The 16592-nt window shown below is 37.3% G+C and overlaps 1 protein-coding gene and 1 pseudogene across 2 annotated transcripts in view; both read left to right on the forward strand.

Annotated features, from left to right (window-relative positions):
• BCAS3 (BCAS3 microtubule associated cell migration factor) overlaps window positions 1-16592 on the forward strand; it is a 420091-nt gene that overhangs the window by 252360 nt on the left and 151139 nt on the right. The window lies entirely within an intron of this gene.
• On the forward strand, window positions 6576-7154 carry LOC107530029 (small ribosomal subunit protein eS7 pseudogene; annotated as a pseudogene).

A 16592-nucleotide genomic window follows, 5' to 3' on the forward strand; every position in this document is an offset into this window, starting at 1 on the left:
GTCACTGTCTGGCTGGCTGAACTCATGCTCCTCAGCTGATATTTAACTAGTAGCTTGTTCTGGAAAGGTATCAGTACAGCCTCCCCTGTGCTTTACAAACGTGATTGCTGGACAAAGAAGAACAGCACCGATCCGCTGTGATGGACAGAATTCAATTATATCGCTCTCTCTTAGGGGTAAAAGGCACACACATTTCATGCAAGACTCAATTGGATTCCTTCTGCTAAAAAAATCCTAAATTTGAGTTTAATAGCCAGATAAATGGAGAACTGATTTACACATACAGGCTAATTGTAGAATTTGGTGGATATAATATAAAGTTTGGTCTGTATGTGGATGGCGTTACTACCCCCAAACAATAGGTGTATAATCCTGGCCCTGCACTCTATTTTTTTTTCTTAACTAAAAATGGAAGGTCTCTTACTGGAAAACATCCTGGGTGAGTAAACAGACTGCGATGTGTGTGGAGCCTCAGATCTTAGAGGAGTGCGTATGGGTCCCACAGAAAGGGGAAGCCCGTGAAGATTCTGATTCTCGGCGAGAAGGGGCAGGTCGGGAACCGTTTCACCAGGGAGGGTTCTCGGCGGAATGGCAGAAGTGCCCCTGACAGCTGGGTTTCTTTTTACTCCCCACAAATAGATGTTTCATAGGCATTCGCCTCCACAGGAAGGGGATTTTCTCATATTGTGTGGCTGTGGAGAAAGGACAGACACTCATCCCTTATTTTATTTGGCGACGTCTGGCTGAATTCCTCACTACCTTTTCCCGCGGCCCAGCCCGCGGTACAGCAGCAAGGCTGAGATGATCCCAGTAATAAACCTCATTGGTATGGTTCACTGAGTTTTTTGGACTCTGCATTTATTTTAGCAGACTTCTCTGATAGCTTTTTGCCGTTTTCAGCTTTTTGTTGTTGAAAACAAAAATAATAAGTAAACCAGCTGAGGGACATATTTCTCTTTCTGAACTCGACGCGGTGTCATGGTGCCCCCCTTGGGGCGGAGCTGTGTCTGTCGCCAAGGCTGGAACCTGAGGACCCACTCCTGATGGAATACGAGAAGGAGCAGGGTATTGCTTACATTCTTAGTGTCCCTGCCTTTTCCTGTTGAGACATTCAAGAGATCCAATGAGGTGTTAGAGTTTTTTTCTTAAAAATTACATGCGTACATACCTTGTTCAAGTTTTACACATAGTTCTGGACGCTTAGTCTTACTTTGCAAAAGATCAAGGCAACATTCTACTCACACTCATTCAACAAATTTTGGTTGAACACCGTGAGATTGCTCAATATAATAGTGAACACCTAGAGTGTATTTACCAGAGTCCGTGTTGTCCCCATTATAGGAGTGAAACACTGCAGCACACATAAAAAGTATTATTGAAGAAGACATTTCTTCTACATTAAAATCTAGGGGATTGGGCCCTGGCCCGTGTGGCTCTGTTGATTGTACACCAAGAGGTTGCTGGTTCGGGGCACATGCCCGGGTTGCGGGCTCGATCCCCTGTGCAGGAGGCAGCTGATTGATGTTCTCTCTCTCTCTCTCTCTCTCTCTCTCTCTCTCTCTCTCTCTCTCTCTCACACCTCCCTTTCTCTCTCTATCAAAAAAAAAAAATCAATAAAAACATATTTTAAAAATAATAATAAAATAAAATCTAGGGGCCGCTCTTCTCAACTATCAGGAGATAGTTTCTTTTAACCTGACAATTGACCAAGATATTTTAGGTTTGAAGGAATAGATATAATACGTTATTCCAGTATGAAGCTGCCCAATTCTTTACTTAGTTTAGATTAAAGGTTTCATTCCAGGGTCCTTTCTGGAATATAGGTTAAGAATATTTCACTGTGATAATATTCCATTTACCTAGGAGTCAAAGAAACAAACAAACAAAACTAAACTGAAGATTTCATTGATGGAACCATATTGTTAGGCACTGAAATTAATGATGAGGATGTGACTTTTTTATTGTTGGAGACATCAATATTGGGAGATTTATAAAACCCTTAATAGAAGGCAGTGAAGATACCATGGAATCACGGGTATAGTGATTCTGAAACAGTGACACAATATTGAACTGTCTTCTAAATCATCAAAGAAATTTCAGATTATGTTCAGGGTAGTTTTTGTATCAAACGTGCTTCATTAGTTTCTAGTTCCTTATATGTTAGTATCAACCTGTGACAGATGTGATACCGCTTCATTAATAAGAATGTTCTGTTAGCCCCAACATGTTCTGTCCTGTTTGGACCACTTTCATGGTCTGTTTTGAGAATGCCGAACCACAGAAACCTTACTGTGGGCATTCAGGCTGAAAGGTGGTGGTCCCTTGTTGCTTCTCCTTAGCAAGAATCAGAGCTGAGCCTAGGAGAATGCATGAAGGTTTCCGCCCATTGGATTCTTAATCCTTTCAATGTCCTTTCCTGTCCTTGTAGTTTCTTCGGTTATCTGATATGTTCCAGAGGAAGCCCTATCAGGGCCCAGAGTGCTCAAAGCAAGCCCTGGGATCCAAAGGAATTAGGACAAACTCACCTAAGAACTCAGACGCTCAACAGAAAATCACATTTACTGCCCACCAATATTTAGCTTGCCCATACCTACTCCTGGGAGCATTTATGTGATTTAAAAAAAAATTATTCTCATTTATAGAGAACTTTTCACTTACATTGCCTCAATCCTTGAACGAACTCAGGCAGTAATTATCATTTTATATTCTATACATGAATATACTGAGGCTTAGAGCTGTTAAGTAATTTCAGCTTAATGACTGTGTGTTAGAGCTGGCCGTTAAACTGAGGACCTGTAAATCCAAATACTGTCTTTCTACCATGTGACACTGCCTCATTCTTTGTGATGGTCACGATCATACCTGAAGCAGGTAACTGCACCTTCGGCTTCTTTATGTACAAAGGAAACTGAGTCTCTTGATAAGTCTCCCTCCATTATTGCTAGTTTAGGAGATGCCTCCGCTCAGTTCCTTTTCAGCCTTGCAAAACAAAACACCTTTTCCAGGAGCTCCCTTTGGCAGGTTTTCAAGCTGGGATTCTTTCACGGCATATTTTTGTCCTCTAAGTAGCTCATATAACTGATGGCTTCATCAGTCTTCCCTCCCAACAACTTCTAGCTAAAAGGCAATTTGTGTAGGGCCTCAAAATGCTAGGTTACAGCCCTCTGAGCATTTTCTTATTTTGTGAAATAGGTAGCGATTTATTGAATCCTTACTGTGTTCTTATCAATGTGGGATATGAGAAAACTTTGTTCCTGCCTGGCCGGGCCTGGCTCAGCGGTTGAGCATTGACCTAGGATCCAGGAGATAGGGGTTCAATTCCCGGTCAGGGCACATGCCCAGGTTGCGGGCTCGATCCCCAGTCGGGAGCGTGCAGGAGGCAGCCGATCAATGACTCTCTCATCATTGATGTTTCTATCTATCTCTCTCTCTCTCCCTCTCTGTGAAATCAATAAAGATATATTAAAAATAAATGAAAATATAAAATATAAAAGGCAATCAAATAAAATTTATTTTGAACAGTGACTTTGAATCATTTATTGACTGCCTGGAGATTAGGTTGTAATTTTCTCACCTTTTTAAAATGTTTATCTCTAATTTTTCCCCTGCCAAAGTCTAGAATTCCAAAGTGTCTTTCCTCAGTAATTTAATTAGGCCACAAGCTTGAAGCTTAATGATGGGTCAAAAAATGTATGATATGCTTGAGAGATCAAGACTGCAAATTTATGACTGTTGTAGCAAAGGCTGGCAAATGTGGGAGAGGGAGCAGGCACTGCCCTGTGCTGCAGGATCTGAGTCAACGATCAAGGTCAGCCTCAGTTCATTAACTTCTTCTGAGGGCACATAGTCATTGTAAATATAACTTCGCATGCCTTATATTCTAATTACAATATAGTCTGGTTTTGAAATGACTTGTTTACTTCAGTTAACGTCCTAAAGTAATATATGATGTTGAGAGCTCTAGAGTAGCGTAGGCTGATTTCTGGACTAGTTTCTGAGTGCCCCAAAATGGAAAATCTCACCCCTCAGGATATGTGTGGATGCAGATGTTGTCATCCGCAGGCATATTACGCAGGGGCCTGTTCTTTACCTAATCATATAAAACCATTATCTGTTTTAGGGAGTAACATACGGGGATTCCCATTGTGCTGTCAGCTAACCCACTATTAAAAATTGGAGTGTATTCCATTTTAATCTTAAGACCTTACAATCAAGAAATGTGTTTTTGCAACAATTGTAATACCCATTTCGTTCCTATGTTTAGAGAGTATATGTTATTTTGACCATAAATTGCTAATAAGCCTACTTTTAGATAACTTTTAAAGTATTTTGCTTGAAGCAAAATGTTAAAGCACTTTAAAAAGCAATTTTTATGAAATCTAGGGTGAAGATACAATCTTACATGTCCAATCCTTTGCATAGAAGTATAAGAACTAGGTTTGGAGTTTTGCACATGGATACCCTAACTGTGCTATGAGACCACATTCTTTTATTTAAGTATTCCTCAGTGTACTTTAGAGTCTCTCAATACCAACCTCCATAAATAAACACAAAATCATAAAAATTAATACGCTTTTTCATTTATTATACAGATGTTAAACACCATTTGAGAAGCAGACAGTTGTGTCGGTGATAATGTGATGAAATTTTTTAAAAATAATATTTGTGGATATTGAACAGTTTCCTACGAATCTCATTTAAAATAGATTTTGTACCTTTCGATTTCTATAAGTTGATTTAATGAAGGTGAAATAATTAACATTCATTTTCTAAGGATTAATTGGGTGCTCCATACATAGAGTTTTACAAGCAAGGCCTTCAATGAATGCAGGCACCAGACTAACCCTACCACCTGAAACAAATATTCTAGGCAAATATATGATACAATAGTTTTAAAGTTATTGGGTATCATGCAATTAAGGACATTGATCCCTGAGAGATGGGAAACAAATGAAGTGTGTTCTACAATTGTCCGGGCTCATTGCCAGTACATATTGTGGGAAGGGGGAACCCAGGTGGAGCACAGCAGTCTTTCTGAGTGGAATAGATGAAGCTAGGAGTTTGGGGAGGGCAAGGTGTCTGGCATTCACAGGGTAGCATACCATAGAGGAGAGATGCACAGATAGAGAGCTCTAGAGTTCTGCAGAGAATGCCTTACAAGCCTTCAGCTGAGTACTGATCAGCACAGGAAAAAGTCCCAAAGGCCAGGAAAGAGTCACCCTAAAATATTAGAGGGAATAGTCATTGGAACTCAGTGGAACTTGGGGCTGGAAATAGTTCCTTTTCCTACCAGCCAAAGTGGAAAAATCTTAAAATTTTCAGACAAATGGAGAGAACACTCAGAAGTTTTTTGCCTCTAGAGTGGGGCAAGATATCTCCTTTACTCTACTGCCTAACAAAACTTAAAAGTAAGACCCAAAGCACATCATAATCAAATTGCTTAAAGCCAGTTGGTAAAAAGGAAAATGTAAGTTTTTTACACTATATATAAGTGTTGTAATATTCCCTAAAGGTAAACATTGATAAGTTACAAGATATATTAACCCTAAAGCAATCACTAATATAACAAATATTTATATAGCTAATAAGCTAACAAATTAGATAAAATGGAATTCTAATAATACTTATTTAATCTAAAAGGAGTGAGGGGAACGAAAAAGAGAAAAGAGAACAACACCCATCCAGATAAATAGAAAACATAGCAAGATGGTAAACTGAAACCCAACCATACAAAAAAAGATCATATTAAATGTAAATGGGCTAAACACCCAATTAAAAGACAGAAATTGGCAGATTGGATTAAAAGGGAACATTCAATTATATGCTGCCTACAAGAAATCTACTTAAATATAAAAACACAGATAGGATAAAAGTAAAGGGATGGAAATGACAATGTTAACAATAACCAAAAAAGCAGCAGTGATTACATTAATAGACAAAGTAGGCTTCAGAAGAAAGAATATTACTGCTGAATAAGGGGTCATTTATAATGTTAAGGGTGTTAATTCATGAAGAGGACCTATCAAATCTAACTGTTTATATGCCTGATCGCAGAGCTTCAAAATATATGAAACAAAAACTGAACTGCAAGCAGAATTAGGCAAACACACAATATTGTTGAAGATTCAACATTCCTCTCTCAATAATTGATAGAATAGACAAAAAAATCATCGAAGATATAGAAGACTTGAATAACACTAATGATCAACTTAATATAATTGATATATATATATATAAATCTTCCATCACCTGCAGAACCATCTTCATTTCAAGTGCACACAGAATATTTACTATGTTAATCAATATTCTGAGTCATAAAGCAAGCCTCAATAAATTTAAGGGATTTAAATCATATAAAATGTATTCTCTGACCAAACTGCAATTAAATTAGAAATCAATAACCACAAGATATTTGGAAAAATGCCCAAATATGTATTTCGAAACACTTTTAAATAAATCATGGATATAAGAAGAAATAAAAATAAAAATTATTTTGAAAATGAAACTAAGACACAACATATCAAAATTTGTGGGATACAGCTCTTCCCAGGCTGGCAATCACCAAGGAGAAGGCCATGTTCAGTTCAAGCGCCAAGATCATGAAGCCCAAAGGTAAGAAGCCGGAGGAGTCAGAATGTGGGATCTCCCAAGCTCTGCTGGAGCTGATGAACTTAGGCTTCAAGGCCCAGCTACGGGAGTTGAATATCACAGCGGCCAAGGAAATTGAAGTTGGTGGAGGTTGGAAAGTTATAATCTTTGTTCCTGTTCCTCAACTGAAGTCTTTCCAGAACAATCCAAGTTTAGCTGGTATATAAGTTGGAGAAAAAGTTCAGTGGGAAACATGTTGTCTTTGTCACTGAAAGGAGAATTCTGTGTAAGCCAACTCGAAAAAGCCATACAAAGAATAAGCAAAAATGTCCTAGGAGCCACACTCAGATAGCTGTGCACTATATGATCCTGGAGGACTTGGCTTTCCAAAGTGAAATTTCTGCAAGAGAATCCGAGTGAAACTGGATGGCAGCCAGCTCATAAAGGTTCATTTGGATAAAGCCTCGCAGAACAATGTGGAACGTTAGGTTGAAACTTCTTCTGGTGTCTGTAAGAAGCTCACAGGCAAGGTTGTTAATTTTGAATCCCTACAGTTTCAGTTGTAATCAAAATGACTAAATAAAATGTCCTCAGTAAAAAAAAAAGAAAAAATAATTTGTGGTATGCACCAAAGCAGTACTTAGAGGGAAATATATAGCACTAAATGCATACAGTATTAGGAAAAAACAAAGGTCTCAAATCAATGACCTCAGTTCCCATTTTAACAAGCTAGAATAAGAATCAAAGTGGAAATCAATTAAATAAAAACAAGCCAATAAAGAAAGTCAATGAAAGTTTAGATTCTTAGTTTCAAAACCAAAACTCTGGTTCATAAAAGAAAAAAAATAATAAATTAGACTTCAAGAACATCTGTTCTTACAATGATACTATTGGAATGTTGCACCCTGGGAGAAAATATTAATGGAAGCCACACATTGGGAGAAAATATTTTCAAGCCATATATCTGATAAAGGACTTTTATCAAGAATATGTAAATATTTAAAAACTCAATAATAAGAAAAGAAACAACCAAATAAAAAATTGATCAAGTAGTTTGAATAGATTTCACTAAAGAAGAAATACAGATGGCAAATGAGCACATGCAAAGATGGTCAACGTCACTAGTCATCAGGAAATTGCAAATTAAAACCATAATGAGATACCACTACACACTTATTAGGTTGCCTAATGTTAAAAACATTGACCATACCAAGTCTTGGCAAGGACATACAGTACCCTAAGCTCTCCTACACTACTGTTGGAAATATAGAATCATACAAACAATTTGCCAGTTTCTTAAAACATTAAACATACACCTACCATATGACCTAGCCATTCTACTCCTAAGTATTTAACCAAGAAGAATGAAAGCACGTGTCTGTACAAAGACTCATCCATCAAAATTTATCTGTGGTTATGTTTGTAGTAGCCAAGAACGGAAAACAACTCAAACGTCCATGGACAAGTTAGTGGATAAACAAATTGATGTTCATCCATAAAATGGAATATGACTCAGCAATAAAAAGGAATGAATTTTTGATAAATACAATGACATGGGTGGATCTCAAAATAAATTGGTAAAAGTAACCAGACCAAACAAATACATATTATATGGTTTTATTTGTATAAAATTCGAGAAAATGCTAACAAACCTATGATGATAGAAAGCCGATGGATGGTTTCCTAAATATAGAGGTGACCTGAGGGGAGAATTGGGTTATAAAGGGGCATTGAAGATACCTTTGGCAGTGATGGATGTGTTCCACTGTCTTGATTGTGGAGATGGTTTCATGGGTGTATACATAAGTCAAAACATCAAATTTTACATTTTAAATATGCACAGTTTATAGTATGGCAGTTCAACTGTTGAATTGTCAAGGATGGCAGTGTATTCCTTTATTCTAAATTTTGTTCAGCAATGCTATTTTGAGATTTTTGGCTTTGTGTTCCAATTAATCCAGTAGGTTTTTCACCTGGAAGGTAAACATTATCTAGCCCTTTTACCTACCTTGTTTTCAGACCCATCGCTATTTAATGAGAAAACCAAATCCAGGGCATTTGATTCTGTACTAAACCAATAGAATGGATATATTCCATAAGAGCAGGTGTAATAGCTACTAAATGGATCATCTTTTGTCTTACATTTCTATGTCCTAAAATAAAGTAGACATTAGACATCTGTATCTTTGAACGTTTAGGTTAGTGTTTTGCTTTCGGACTCGCAAATGCAGACTCCAATCTTAAACATTTTTAAAATTGCCTCCCAAATCGACAGCCTCTGGCTGTTTGGTGGGCTGTACACACTTGGTTTGCCGTCTTATTTCATGGAAGTCCTGCTTGGACATTATATTTCAAAATCTGTATTACAAAGTCTTTTATCCTTTTATTAGTTTAGTACTTTAAGCCTTGGACATAAGAAAGAAGACTATCAGTGAAAATCAATTGAAATGCAGTTAGATAAAGATCTGTTGTACTAGGCAGAAAGCTTAGTTGCCGCACAATATAATCAATTAGGACCCTCCAGCTGCATAGAGAGTTTTACCCAGCCAATCACTTTTCACACGTTTCCTCCATTAGCTTGACTAGAGTTCTTTTTTTTCTTTAATGTGAATTATGATGAATGAGATTGTTGTTATAAATATAGAGATGGGTCATTACCCTCCAGAAACCAGACTGCGCTGGCGATTAGGGCTTTCTGGTCCTGCTATCAATAAAGTATAAATTTATCTGTCTCAATCTATAATTGGGAAGCTGTAGTCACTGTTATCTAATTCATTTAACAATGTTATAATCGTAAATTGTTTTTGTTCATCTGGATAATTTACATAACTTTTAAGTGAGTTGTGAGGGTGAAGGAATATAGTTGATCAAATAGCGGTGGGAAATTTTTATGGCTTAAAATTAAATAATGTCCCTTGGGGATTAGTACCCCCAAATTTAACAACCTGGGGTATAGCCCTTCAAGATGTCAAAAAAAGTAGAAATAATGGGTGAAGCTTACACACCCTGCACGAAGATGGTGAACATTTGCAAATCATGAGCATTAGCTCATTGCAGAAGTCCTATAGTTGTTAGATTCTAAAAATTCTGTATCTGTTTTCCCTGGGCTTGTGTTGGGGAATTCGAGCAGGAGAGAGGAGTTGTTGGGTTTGGTTTAATGCACTGAGTGACTGAGATGCTTTACTGGTAAAGTGGGCCAACCAGCCTCATGTTTGATGGGGGCGGGGGAGGAGGCAATCCTTACAACACCTCCGAGGGGTGAGTAGTAGACAAGGTGCTGCTATAAACCATTAAATTACAATCAAATTTGTTTTTGTTGTTGTTCTTAAAATAGCTTTGGTTTTGGTTTGGTTTTTGTTGCTATTTTAACTTTTTTCTATGCTAGCCTCCTATTGTCACAGACAAAGGCTTTTGTTTGTCTTCTGTCTGTAATATTGTGCCTACAACACTTGTCCCTTGCAGATGTCAGTACATGGATAGAAAAATGTCATTGTCTGCAAACGTGAATAGTTTTAACGTTATGTGGAAAAGTGGGAACTGTTGCCTGATTGTGGTTGATACCAAAGAAAACTCCAGTCGAGATGCTGTTCTTGGGAGTGTAGTTAAAGCAGGCCAGCCTTTGAGGTTGGTTGATGAAAAGACCTTTGTGTTCTGTGCCATGAGGGTGGGGGAGGAGCGCTCAGTGCTAGGAGAGTTAATAAACACCAAGAGCTGTGCTCATCTCGTAGCTTTCGTGAGCTTTAATCTGTAAGCTTGATTACCACCTAACCCTCTATCTCTTGCCTCCCCCTTCAGGCACTGCGGGGGCTTTATGGCCGCATTAGTGGCATTTTGCCCAACATTGGCTTTAGGGAAATCATTCCACAAGAAGGAAAAGCAGAAAGACTGGACCTGTCTGCTGCGTGAGGTCATTAACACGGGAACAACCTTAGGAGCTACAGAGGGCAGGGGGGAATGTCTGTCCTTACTAGAAATTTTCAGGTGGCATGTCACTGTCCTTTTCTCACATCCCAACTTGTCCCATGCCTAGTGGCCTCTGTCATCTAGAACTCACTTGAGATACTTTGAGCAGGATATTCAGTTGTATATCATGGAGGGCCCTTTGTATTTGCTATGAAATTTCATAAAACACGTTTGCAGGCTGTAGCTATCTGGGATGTGTTTTAGAGACATACTCGCACAGAGCTGCTATGAAATTAATTCTCAGTATTGAAAATATTCCAGTGTCTGAGACCAGGTTCAGTGTTCCCTGTTTTGTAAAACATCAAGTCATTAGTGTAGGCGACTTGTTGTGAAGACCTGATTAAAAGCTCAGAGAAGCCCTGGTACATTTTTATATTAATCCCAAGAGCTTTACAATATTCTCTTTTCTTTTTCTAATGAGTAGTCTGAGAAGATACATATTATTTCATTTTTTAAAAATCTTGGAAGATAAACCAAGAAAGCGATTATGGCCACAGAGAAGAGATTAAACTCTTCTGCCAACAAGCAATACTAAATAAATACTGAGTCAAGATACTGTTAAATTGGGAGCCATTGGGTAGAAGTAATGTGGCTTAAAATTTGACCCTGAGTTGTCATAGGACATGAGAGAAACAGTGAAAGTTGTCACTCGTCCCCAGCATATCCCAGAGTTGATTGTCAGGTCACCTGAAGAACAGGTGTGCCTTGTAAGTATGAGAAAACTCAGGGATGCTGTTATAGCTCGTGATGGGCCTTGGCAGTAAGTGCTGGCTGATACTTTTGTTTGTCAGAGAGCATTTGTCCCAGGCTGTGTGTCCATACAGTGGAACAAAAACCAGCAGTCCAATCTCCCAGGTGGCTTTGCTTGCAGAATAAAATGATGTGTAAATAAGATGCCTATTTAGAGCCGAAGGATAGAATATAAGCTCCATGAAGCTGGGCCTTGTCTTCTGTCGTTGAATTCCCAGCAGTTGGAACGGTCCCTGGCAAAAAATGGCAATCTGATATAAAATTTTAATTAATTAATGACATGACTGGTGAGGAACAAGAGATGATGATTGGATCCTGGCCTGAGGCCATGCTTATATGGTAAGGCCTGAAACACTGCAGTGGTCAAATGAAGGGTTCTAAGCAGGTCAGAACAAAGGCATGGAGTTGCCATGAGATAATTCTGATAGCAACTCCGAGAACTGAGAATCCACTCAGTGCTGTAGGTGATGTTATCTTTGAGCCTTTACTCAACCATTTATTGACCAATGCCCCCAGAAACAGTCTTATGGGTATTAACACAACCAAAAGCTTAAATATTTCAACTAATGATGGTCTGCAGTCATTTTTCTCTTTGGAAAAAAAAAAATCAGCCAATTGGTGTTTCTCTCTGAGTTGCCGGATGATGATAAAGCTGGGAGTTACAGCATGAATTCGGTGGGGACAGTCTTACTGTTGCTGCTCTGAGATGTGAGTTACTTAGGTCATGTTATTGGCTCAGTGAGAGGGGACCATTGTGGTAGAGACTACACCTTCACAGAGTTCAGAAGCTGCCCTGAGAGATGAATGAAACATAAAATTTGAAAACAGTTTTGCGGTAGTTGAGAAGGGAAATAGAAGGATATGAAGAATGAAACCCTGCTTCCACCCCACCCCTAGGCAGTCATTGATCTGAGTTCTGTCTCTAGATATTATTTGTCTTCTCTGGATGTTTTATATAAACGGAGTCTTACAATATGTAGTCTTTTGATTCTGACTTGATAGCATAATGTTTTCGAGGTTCATTCATACTGAATGTATCAGTATTTCATTCCTTTATTTTTAAATTCTTATTTAAAGGACTTTATTATTTAAAAAAATTTTAAACTAAATTTATTGGGGTGACATTGGTTAATAAAATTATATAGGTTTCACGTGTACAATTCTATGATGTATCATCTGTATATTGCATTGTGTGTTCACCACCCAAAGTCAAACCTGCCCCCAACGCCCTTTCCTTCTGGTAACCACCATAGTGGTGCTTGTGTCTGTGAGTTTTTATGGCTTTGGACCCTTTTCCTTTTAGCTGTTTGGCCTTTATCTTGGCTTGAATTTGTGGGCTCCGTGTGGAACACCAGCTTCCACCGTTACTTTCAGTGTCATTTTAGAGGGTTGGGTTTTTTTTGTTTTTGTTTAATGAACTGACCTTTCCTGTGTGTTCATGCTGGTTGTAACTTGTTGAAGGAAATGTTTTCTTAATAGAAAAACCTTCTTTCAAGGCCCTCCCACTCCTTTTCTCAAGAAGTGAATGTCATTTAAAAATTTCTGCTATTACAGTTTTCCATGAAGAAATTCCCTTTCATTTTAAAATTTATGGTTTCTTGCTTTTAGAAAAGAACACATCCTTTGAAAATTTGCTGTTTCATATGTCAATTGCCGAGGTGTCCACTATAAGAAAATTCACTGTCAAGAGCTCATACGCACAAAGTCCTAAACCTGGTCTTAAGTGTGGTTTTTAGACAAATATGTTTTCAATTGTTGTTACAAATAAGAAGTTTCTCCTGATCTCTGTAGTTCAAAATAAGTGTATTTTGATTTAATTATATTGATAAATAATATATTTTAATTCATATGATCCTTCAAGCTGAATATTGTATAGCAAACTCATAAAAATCATAAACATATGTTTGTTATTTCTCTACATGAGCTTCGCTGAGATTAATAATAATTAAAAAGTAATTTACCCTTGGGAAATCACAGGTAAAGTTATACAAAAATTAATTCTAAATGGGATCATAAATCTCAAGAGCAAGTTAAAACTGTAAAGCTTTAAAAAGAAAAAAATTGGAGCATATCTCTTTGTTCTTAAATTAAGCACAGATTTTTAGATAGAATTCAAAACCTTGAACCAATAAAAATTATTGATATATTGGACTAAATAAAAAATTTTAAATGTTTGCTCTTGGAAAACCACTATTATGAAAATGAAAAGGCAAGCCGCAGACTGGAAGAAAATCTTTGCAGAACATACGCAGTTGATCCTCTTATTCCCATATTCCCTGTTTGTGAATTCACCGACTCACTAAAATTTCTTTGTAACCCCAAATCAATACTCGCTGTGCTTTCGTGTGCAGACGTGGACAGAGCTGCAAGAAATTTCAGTTGCCTGACACAAACTTTCCCAGCTGCCTTTGAACGAGGCAACACTCACTCTGTCTTCTTGTTTCAGCTTTCATAAACAAACATCCATTTGGTGATCTATTTAGTGTCGCGGTTTTTGCATTTTTTGCACTTTTTCTTGGTGATTTTGCTGTTTAAAATGGCCCCAAGCATCGCGTTCCTAAGCGCAAGAAGGCTGTGATGTGCCTTTTGGAGAAAATGCATGAGTTCCTTAAGCTCCATTCAGGCCTGAGTCAGAAGGCTGTTGGCTGTGTGTGCAGTGCCGGTTAATCAACAATAGGGTGTATACAGAAAAAGGAAGGGAATTCTCCAGTCAGTACACGAGGCCGCTCTGGAAAATGCTAGAGTATGTGACAAAGCTAGATGGAAAAGATGGAAAGTGGAATTAGGAGGTGACAACTGACAAAAATTGTAGTGGGCAGCATTGTTGTGAGGCTGAAACCAAAGAACTTTACAGTCACGTTACCCTGGGTCAGGAAACGTTGTACCCTTCTTGGCAAGGGCTGGCTGGCTTGCACATTTCAAAAGATAACACAGCATGAAAAGTGCTAAATTTGCAATGAAGGCTCTGCAGATCAGGAGGTTGTGGAAGAATCTTAAAAATATCTGCTAAGTGTTAGAAAAAGGTGGATGAGCAGGTTTTCAATGCTTTTGAGACTAGTTTTCAAAGCTGATGAGACATTAGCAAATGAACCACATAATGTGATTGGCATTTTATTTGACATAATGTTGTGAGCAGAGGCTCGAAGGAACCTCACTTTGTTTTTCCCCTAGGAAATTTCAATATTCACTAATTCAGTGTTCCCAGTGACTTTATACAACATAAGTACTGCAAGTAACACAAATTGACTATTTAGTAAAGAAATCTTGTGCAAACTATGGAAAGAACTCTTATAACTTGATAGTGAAGAAAACAACTCAATTAAGACAGGGACATTTGAACAGACACTTAACAAAAGAAAATTAAAAAGTGACAAGTAAGTATGTGAAAAGATGCTCTGACATTAGTCATCAGAGAAATGATATCATATGCTACAAGAATGACTAAAATTTAAATGACTAATAATACCAAGTATTGAGGATGTGGAGAAACTGTGGAACCCTTATACGTTATGGCTGGAAATGCAGAATGCGATAGCCACTTTGTGAAATAGTTTGGTAGTTTCTTATAGTTAAACATACATCTACCATATGATCTCATCATTCCACTCATAGGTATTTACCCAAGAGAAATGAAAACATATGTTTATACAAAGACTTGTACTTGAATGTTTGTTGCAGCTTAATTCATAATAGCCAAAACCTTGAAACAAACCAAATGTCCATCAGTTGGTGAAGGGATAAAAAAATTGTGTTAGATCCTTACTTGGCGATACAAGGAAAGGGACTGCTGATTGATACACGCAGCCACATGGATAAATCGCAAAAGCATTACGCTAAGTGAAAAAAGACAGACATAAAACACTACATAATGCATGATCCATTTATATGAAATTCTAGAAAAGGCAAAATTATGGAGATAGAATGCAGAGCAGTGATTTCCAGGGGCCAGGAGTTGAGGAAAAGGAATTGACTTCCAAGGGGCATGAACAGACTTTTTGGAGGGATGGAAATGTTCTATATCTTGTTTGTGGTAAGGATTACATACTATGTATATTAACAAAAAATCTTTATCAAACCCACACTTAAAATGGGTAAGTTTAACGGAAAGTAAATTAATGCCCCATAAAACTACTTAAAACAACAACAAAACTCCTTACCAAAACCTATAAGGCGCGGCATAATAAAACTTGAGCCTACTATTTCAACTTTTAAAAAAGTTTTATTGTATTTGAATTTATAGGCCTTTAGCACAACGAAAAGGGGTTATCTCCATTTAAGCCAGTAATAATTAAAATTTTTTCTTTCTTTGACTGGCTAATGGGCTAGTGGTTTAAATACTTATCCATATTCTAATATGTTCTCTTCCATGACCATGCTGTGACCTCTCAAAACAAAAGTTAGAGATCGGAAGTAACTAACTGACAATTACAGTGGTTGATACACTCCAGTTTAAATAGAAGTGTCCTTGGTTAAAATATGGTTCATTCATCGGTCAAACTGTCCTTATTTCCTTTAATTGAATTAAGATAGACAAATGAGAGATGTGTGCAAGACAGAAAAAAATCCTTTCACATATCACTGTTATCCTCCCTCTGAGCGTAAAACGAATCAATTAAAACCATGTCAAAGCATCTTTTACTCTTGACCAACTTCAGAGCAGAAAACATTTTATAAAAAGAAAAATCCGAGTGAGAAATGGAGAGAAACTGGTTCTTTTTTAGTTAAACATAATTTAATTTTATCTCTGAGAATTGTGGACTATATTATTTCCTATGCTCTTGTTTGTCTACAAGTTATAAGTTTTGATAAAAAGCCTTCGTTTTTCATTTCATCTTCAAGTTGGAAATACCTAATCATAAGAAAAGACAAAATATGAGAAAAATATACAATTCATAATTTTATATACATAATTTGGTTTCATCTGTACATTTATTTGGGGAGTGGTGTGGGAGTAGGATGGTGGGTGAAATATAATTTTATTTTTCTACTTAATAGCCAGCTATTTTGAAAAAATGTAGTGTCCCTGCTCTCTCTATTTCGTTAAATTATTATTTATTTGTACTATAACTGAAATGTGGATTCATTCACATTCTATGAAATAACCTGTGTATTAAGGTTTATTTTATTAGGATTAGTTATCTGTCCCTATATTTTACCTTTATTTTTACTAGTGTATACATGCAGACTAACTCAGAGCCTACTTCCTGTCTGTAATTCATATCTTTTTTTTCTTAAAGATGTTTTTTCCTGCTTTCTGAGTTTGATCATAGACATGCTCATAATTTGTGTTA

The sequence above is a fragment of the Miniopterus natalensis genome, chromosome 17, assembly GCF_054644295.1.
Source record: "Miniopterus natalensis isolate mMinNat1 chromosome 17, mMinNat1.hap1, whole genome shotgun sequence".
Classification (NCBI taxonomy): Eukaryota; Metazoa; Chordata; class Mammalia; order Chiroptera; family Miniopteridae; genus Miniopterus; species Miniopterus natalensis.